The sequence below is a fragment of the Phoenix dactylifera genome, chromosome 1, assembly GCF_051530095.1.
Source record: "Phoenix dactylifera cultivar Ajwa chromosome 1, Ajwa_hap1_PhDact_Kaust_v1.1, whole genome shotgun sequence".
Lineage (NCBI taxonomy): Eukaryota > Viridiplantae > Streptophyta > Magnoliopsida > Arecales > Arecaceae > Phoenix > Phoenix dactylifera.
The window spans coordinates 40,277,682-40,285,550 of NC_143190.1; the positions used below are offsets into that span (position 1 = coordinate 40,277,682).

The 7,869-nt window shown below is 38.3% G+C and overlaps 1 long non-coding RNA gene across 1 annotated transcript; it reads right to left on the reverse strand.

Moving 5' to 3' along the window:
• Positions 1-4,706: 4,706 nt before the first annotated feature.
• Positions 4,707-6,727, reverse strand: LOC149768656 (uncharacterized). The gene is made up of 2 exons (XR_016398484.1): positions 6,379-6,727; positions 4,707-4,952 (listed from the first exon to the last, which is right to left on the reverse strand). It is a non-coding gene; the product is annotated as an uncharacterized LOC149768656 (long non-coding RNA).
• Positions 6,728-7,869: the final 1,142 nt, after the last annotated feature.

Sequence of the window (7,869 nt, forward strand, 5' to 3'; positions counted from 1 at the left end):
CAGTGGATCAAGCCCTCACATTCTTCCCCCTTAAAAAAAATTTGTCCTTGAAATTAACATACCTGAAGTTTTGAAAAGCTGCGGATATTTGGCTTTCATCTCTTCTTCAAGCTCCCTAGTAGCCTCCCTTTCCGAATGATTGCTCCACTAAATCTTCACATAGGGAATAGTGCGCTGCCTCAAATCTTGCTCCTTGCGATCAATAATATGTATGGGAACCTCTTTGTAAGTCAAATTTTTGTCAACTTGCAATTGCTCATGCTCCACCACATGACTCGGATTAAGAATATATTTTCTCAGTAGAGAGACATGGAAGATGTTGTGTACACTGGAGAGTTCAGGCGGCAGGACTAATCTATAGGCAACCTCTCCTACTGTATCGAGAATCTCAAAGGGCCCGATGTAGCGAGGACTCAACTTACCACGTCTCCCAAATCTTATGACACCCTTTGAGGGTAAAACCTTTAAGAAAACAAAGTCACTTACTTGAAATTTCATTTATCTTCTTTTCTTATCTGCCCAAATCTTTTGCCTATCTTGAGCTACCTTGAGTCTTTCCTTGATCAATAAAATTCTCGCTGACACTTTGGACTAACTCATGACCCAATAACTTCTTTTCACCAACATCATCCGAGTGCAGTAGAGATTTGCACTTCCTTCCATAAAGGGCTTCATAAGTTGCCATGTTGATGCTAGAATGATTGCTATTATTATAAGCAAATTCCACTAAAGCTATATCATCATCTTAGCATCCTCCAAGATCAACCGTGCATGCCCTCAACATATCTTCCAATGTTTTGAATCATTCTGTCTGACTGGCCATCACTCTGAGAGTGAAAAGCAGTGTTGATCTTCAATTCAATTCCCATGGCATTTTAAGAACTCCTCTAGAATCTACATACAAAACGTGGGTCCCGATCAGATATTATGCTTATTGGCATGCCGTGTAGGCACACAATTTCTATATATACATTCGTGCCAGTTTATCCAGTGGAGTGCCAACCCTGAAGAGTAAAAAGTGAGTTGACTTTGTGAGGCGATCAACAATCACCTACACTGCATCATTTTTTTTAGTTGTCCTCGGAAGCCCAATGCAAAATCCATAGTGATATGTTGCCATTTTGCATTTCGGTATCTCCAATGGCTCCGACAAACCAACAAGTTTTTGATATTCGACTCTCAAGTGATCTTCATATTCTTCCTTGCTTTTAGAATAGACTAGTATGTCGTCTATGAAAATAATGACAAACTAATCCAAAACTGCTTAAAGACCCTATTCATCAGTTCTATAAAGGCAGCTGGTGCATTGGTTAGTCCGAAAGGAATAACTAAGAATTCATAATGACTATATCTGGTACGAAATTCAATCTTAGCAGTATAATTTGGAGGAGGAGTGGCCGAAGGAGGTGGTGGTGGAGGAGACAAGAGGATGCCATTGTTTGATATTTCATTCAATCCAAATGTTTTCATTCCACGTTTGGATTATAAAGGTTTCTTTTTTTTTTATGCCAGATGATTCATACAATTCTAGTTTGAATACATTTAAAAAAGTCTAAATACAACAAGTCACAAAATGTCTGAGACAGTACCTTCTCACGTGATCTTACAAAAAAATCACCCTGTCTACATCTCTATTGATCTTTCTTAATGCCTTGTCCTGAGAGTAATACCACGACTTGTCAAGCATATTTGACGTCGCTGCCATGCATGGGGCCTGGGGTTGGACAAACGCTTCCTAAGAATATGATATGATTTGAATATTTTCTCATACTTTTCTCACATGCTAAACTCGTTGTCTGCAGCCCGAGGTAGAAGGAAATCAAGCTTAGTTTAGCATGCACTTGCAGTACACCTGACCACATCCTGTCCCCATGGAAGCTGACCCAAAGCCCGTCGTTTTCATTTTTATTTTCTTTTGTTTTCCCTATTGTTTGACTTTAACATTACTGAAAAAGCATACAAAAATTAAAGCCAAGCAAAACGGAGGTTCTTTTAATTCCAATTATCCATATTTATTCAGGCTCCAAAAATTGTGTGGACTCATTTTATTTTCCAACGAGCCGAAGCTCGTCTCAATTGAGCTGATTCGAAGCTGCTCATAAGCCACTTGATCATTTGCAACCTTGATGACTCGAGCATTTTCAAGGACTAACGGGTAAATGTATGTCAATTCCAGACAATAAATTTAACATTCATTAACAATGGTGACAATTCCAATAAATGGAATAGTGTATGGAAAGAGAGGGAGAGAGACAGATAAGAGTATGAGGTCGCTTTTGTGGAACTCAGACCCAGCACAGCTCGGACCAGTCAAAGTAGTGACGGCTGTCCCGGCTCAAACTTGTTGGACCTATTCAAGCTGTGATGGGATCCGGGACTGGTGGGCAGATCGAGCTCACAGTAAAATGGGCTTGGACGACAGTAATATGGTAAGTTCGAGGTCCTATTAGTTAATGTCCTGGCTGAAGACCAGGGCGAAGCGACCAGACTGTTTCAACAATATACTTGGCCCGAAGTGTAAAATAACTGCAGTTATAATGGTTTTTGGAGGCCTTTCTTAGCATATTTATAACAACAAAGAATGTAAATAACAACCATTCCTTGGCCGCTTCTGTCATGTACCAGCTAGGTAAAGTAATATCTCTAAACTTCAAACTCGATACCAGCTATAAAAATATTTTTTTAATGTCCCTAGTAGTGTCTTCAATGGGTAACATTGTTTTACCAAAAAAATGAAGAACATTGTTATATTTATATAGTAATTAATGAATTATTACCCATTAAAATGATTACTATTACTGTTCCAAGAAAAATTCTAGCCTGCCGTGGAGCTGGGTAAATAACAACAATTGTTTCCTTCGTAACTATTACTTTGGATATTAGAATAGTTTGATGTTCTTTCAAATCTTTGCTGTTTTGACGTAGACCCAGCTACTGGAATTTAAATGAGACCTGAGGGCTTTTATATGGAGGTTTGGTATTGGGTAAGTTCAGAAGGTGAAGAGCAGGGAGAGGGAGCAATAGATACGGTGTGCAGTTTGGTGAACAGCAAGGTCGTATAGGAGAATGTATCATGGGTGATATCGAAGCCTGGACCGGGTGTTAAAGTCCCAGTCCCAGTCAACACGATTAAAAGTTGTAATCCCGTCTACCAAAGGGCGGGCTATCAATTTCTGCAAAGTACTTACACATGGAATTATAATGAGGAGACGACATACGGAAAGGGAGTTCGATAATGGCATTTCCACAAAAGCATAATCATGAACCATCAGATCATGACCTTAATTTCAATCTAGGACAAGAACTGCTTTACATGAGCCGTTGGTAGCACGGCCATGTCATGTTCCAGATCTCGAGCATGATATTTCACACCTAGCTATCATTGAACAGGAAGTTTTGCAGCCTCAGAGAGCACAAGCAAAAGATCTATCATAGCGACGAACCAGCCATATATTTTGTGCAAACATGGGCAAGCCACAATTTGAATTATTTGGTATGTGTATTACTAGGATCTTCTTGAGGGCAATTAGAAGCCACAAGTTAGAGATATTCGAGATGATTATAGAGAACATAATTACAAATCACGAAACGTCCAAGATAGCTCTTCCTCATGTGATTTGCCACAAAAGAAAATCTGAGAGTCTACAGCTCCATTGGCATTTCTATAGATATGCTTTGCCCTGAGAGTAATGCCACAGCTAGTCTGACGTCGCTGCCATGCATGGGGCCTGGGGTTGGACAAACGCTTCAGAAGAATACGATATGATTTGAATATTCTTTCATACTTTTCTCACGTACTAAACTCGTTGTCTGCATCTCGAGGTGGAAGGAAATCAAGCTTAGTTTAGTATCCACTTGCAGTGCACCTGACCACGTCCTGTCCACAAGGAAGCTGACCCAAAGCCCGTTGTTTTCCTTTTTATTTTCTGCTGTTTTCTCTATTGCTTGACTACAACATTACTGAAAAATCGTACAAAAATTAAAGCCAAGCAGAACCGAGCTTCCTTTAATTCCAATTATCCATATCTATTCAGGCTCCAAAGCTTTGTAGAGCTGAGTTGATTGAGTAGAATAAACTTACATCATTTCCGTTGAATCTCCAGGAATCACTAAGAATCCACAAGCTCATCAGATCTGCTGAGATGGAGAGGGCAACCATGTCTGATCTTATCGATTAAGTGTTTACCCAGCTTACTATATCCGACACTACTAATCTGCTCCAGATGAATGGTCCTTGGCATCCTTAGGGCATGTTTGAGGCTCTGCATTGGCTGCCGCAATGTAACTCCGAAAGTTCAACGAACTTTGAAATTTAATTAGTGTAGTTCTTTCACGCCTTTGGTGACTGTCAATCCTTTACACTTATCTGTAAGTATGTAAATTAGTTTGATCAATCTTGTGACGACATCTTCATTATATATTATTTCAGGTTTTACCATCCTCCATTATATATTATGTACATGCATCTTCAAATATGAAATGTCTATGAAATTTTGGACTCTGAGAATTGGGTACAGAATCATAGCCTCTTCATTATGCTTACTAAATAAGGTCCTTTGGGGGGCATTGCGAACAGATCATCAAAATATATTGATTCATAAACATCTTCATGCTGCGGCAGATGCTGAAACCAACTCATCCATTGCAAGGAACTATTATTTTCTTTCCTGATTACCTGTTTCTGTGATCATTTGAATGCTTCCATGTAGTTGTAAATAGTCTATCAATTGTGTGACCAAAAGCAATCTTCTGGCCCAATATAAGAGTCTCTACATGACATCGTCCTCATCAACATCAGAAGACCAAATTTTTGCAGGAATAATGCAAACCGTGAAGATAAGAGTTGTGACCGGACATCGGCCTGACTGCGACACGCAAAAGAAGCACGAACATTTTCTCTGACTTATATTCAGAAGGGTGACAGGAGAGCAACATGAGCAAAACCTGGCGACCTGCAATACAGCTGCTCATAAGCAAAAGATTATTACTTTCCCCCTAACACCTTGCTGAGAGACTGATCAGCATGCAGTTTGATTAGTAAGGATGGCGAATGGATGCTACTTTTGGGTTGGACATCTCGTCGAACGTATGGTGGGCAATGTACACAGCGCCAGCGCAGGCATAGGCAAGGAGGATGTCGTGGAAGAACTATTCAAAGGTCGAGGGACATGCCGGTGTCTCTAAGCTGCAAGTTTTGTAAGGAGACTGCAAGCCTCTTGCAGTATCTCTATAGAGTGTGTTGAGAAGGAAAATGAAAACAAGTTGTTATGCAGATATATAACCATGTATGTGGAGTGTGTTGTCAGAATGGATTACATCCAAGAAGAAGAAGAAGATGAAGGTGAAGGTGGAAGATAAGACGGCAGAGAGATGGAAAAGCGCAGCTATTTCTCATCAAAAGACATGTTAGATCAGAGTTAATGGGAAAATTATTAGCAAACATGAAGTTTGAAAATAAAACTTAAACCATTATTCCACTCACTGTGCCCCTTGCTAGAATAACGTTCAACCAACATGAAGTGGGATATAGTACAAACTTGGGACAGCCACAGCGTAAGGACTGCAATTCATTAGCAAACATTGTTTGATTGAAAATAGCTCTTTTATACCATTATTCCACTCTCTATTAACCCCTCATGTAAATATTAATACAATTCTAAAAATTATGGGTTAGACTTCATTAGCAAACATAAATTTGAAAATAGCTCTTAAATCATTATTCTACCTCCTATACCGCTGATTTGAATATTAATATTATTCTAATAAATAATAGGTCGGAATTTTTTTTCTTAATCCTAGAAAGGGATTATCCCTATCCTTTTTATCCAATACCTATTCCACCTTTTTAGTTTGACTTCACGAAAAGCAAACCCCTAACCCCTTGCCGAAATAGCAAGAGGTAATACAATTAACACAAGCACCCGCTAATACCAATCTATTCCATATAAGTTAGAAGTTATTTGCTGTCGATAGATGCGAGTTGGTATGTGTTCGGACTATGGCCATCACATAACCAAATACCATTCATATCATCCTCCTATCTCTTTTTCTCATTTGTCTATCCAATTGGGTTGAAAAGGGGTTGTTCTTGGCCGCTGGAGAAGAAGCTGAAGCCTAAAGCCATCACCGCTCGCAGATTTTTAGTTAACTTTTTTCTCTTCACCTTATCCCATCAGTTCACAACAAAATCTGATGGAAGTTTTAGGGCAAGTGGACTTCTCCGACTCAGATTCAGAAACCAAACAGAACCTTCTAATAGTCATATATCGCAAAAAAGCAGCAATCAATCTTCTCCTTCTCGAATTCGAATTCAGAAATGAAATGGTGCTCTATACTATTTATCGGTCATGAATAAGAAGAAGAAGAGATAGCTACTACCATGCCATGGTTGTTGTCCAAGAGAGATTTGCCCCCGAGAATGCAGTGCTCCCAAAGGGGAAGGGGGGAATGACCCAACATATTGCTCAATTTCTAGGAAGTTTCTATTCGACATCATTTTGAGAGAGGGTTAGGGTTTAGAAACAATAGAGAAAAGCATTTTCCCTCTTTGCCAAGTGCTGTGTTTTGGAATAGAATCTTTTAATCCTGAAAGAAAGCAATTGTCACAAACTAAGACAAGATATCATGTTGCAAGAGGTACCTTAGTCCTTATAATTGATAAAATATCATCCTTTTGGAAGAGAATTTTGGAGAGAGCAGGTTTTGTGCCACAAGATAAGGAGATAGGTTTTATATTTTGGTGCAATCTTGACTTGGGTTGTGGATATTTTTTTTTCTACAAACCATAGGGAGCTTATTTGATGGAGGCAGCTGATTTAATTTTACTCTACTGGTAGGGCGAATGAAACCACTAGTGGGGTATTGACTTGCGAGGTCATAATGTCCCATTTAGTTTTCAAATTTATTTGATTATGCAAATATAATTTTGATTCTATTTATTTTCCTTCATAGTCTTCTCAATTTTATTGATGGACGAATTTTTTGATGGCTTCTACGAAGTCAAAAATTTGTGTAGAATTCCTAAAAGAAGGAGCTTGGATGTTGTTAACTACTGTTGTTTGTTGTAGAATACATGCTAATTCAGAATATTACCGCAACTGAGGTTATCAAATTTAATCCCATCAAGATTTTGGTTAGCATGGTATTACTACAGATAAGGTCCAGTATCAATTTAGAGCTATTTTTTTGAGAATCAACATTAATTTTGTTACGCGGCGATTGATGGCCATGTCATCTCTCACCTTTTTAGATATGGTATTACTGTGTCTTATTTTGCATCCAACCGAGAATCCGAACGAGATTTTGTGCTGCACTTTAGCAATTAACATAAGTTTATTTTTGAACTCTGTCAGACCCTGCACAGAATCCGTGGACAATCTCTTAACTGCAATCTCTTGTCCATCTTCCAACTGACCCTGAAATTTGCTATCTTAAAGATTTAATTTACAAAGAAAAATATGTTAACTAAATGTATAATGAAGAAAGAAAATGTCATACAAGTAGATGATTACCTTATAAACAGGGCCAAACCCACCCTCTCCAAGTTTATTGTTAACTGATAAATTATTAGTGGCACTTTCAATTGTAAACATGTCAAATAAATTAAATTCCAGTTCCATTAATTCCTTTACTTTCTTTGGAGGAGGTAATTGGTATACCTAACGTGGGAACTTCAAAAATAACCAAGACAACTATGAGAAAATTGATCAAAGTACTTATACTCCAATTGTTGTTACATAATTTAAATGGATTAAAATTTTGCAACAAAAACATGAAAAGGTTTTCTAATTAATTGAAAAGTACACAAGAGCATAGGCATCATTGAATTTTTGGACCTAAAAGAAGTTGCAGATAAAATTACACTAACAT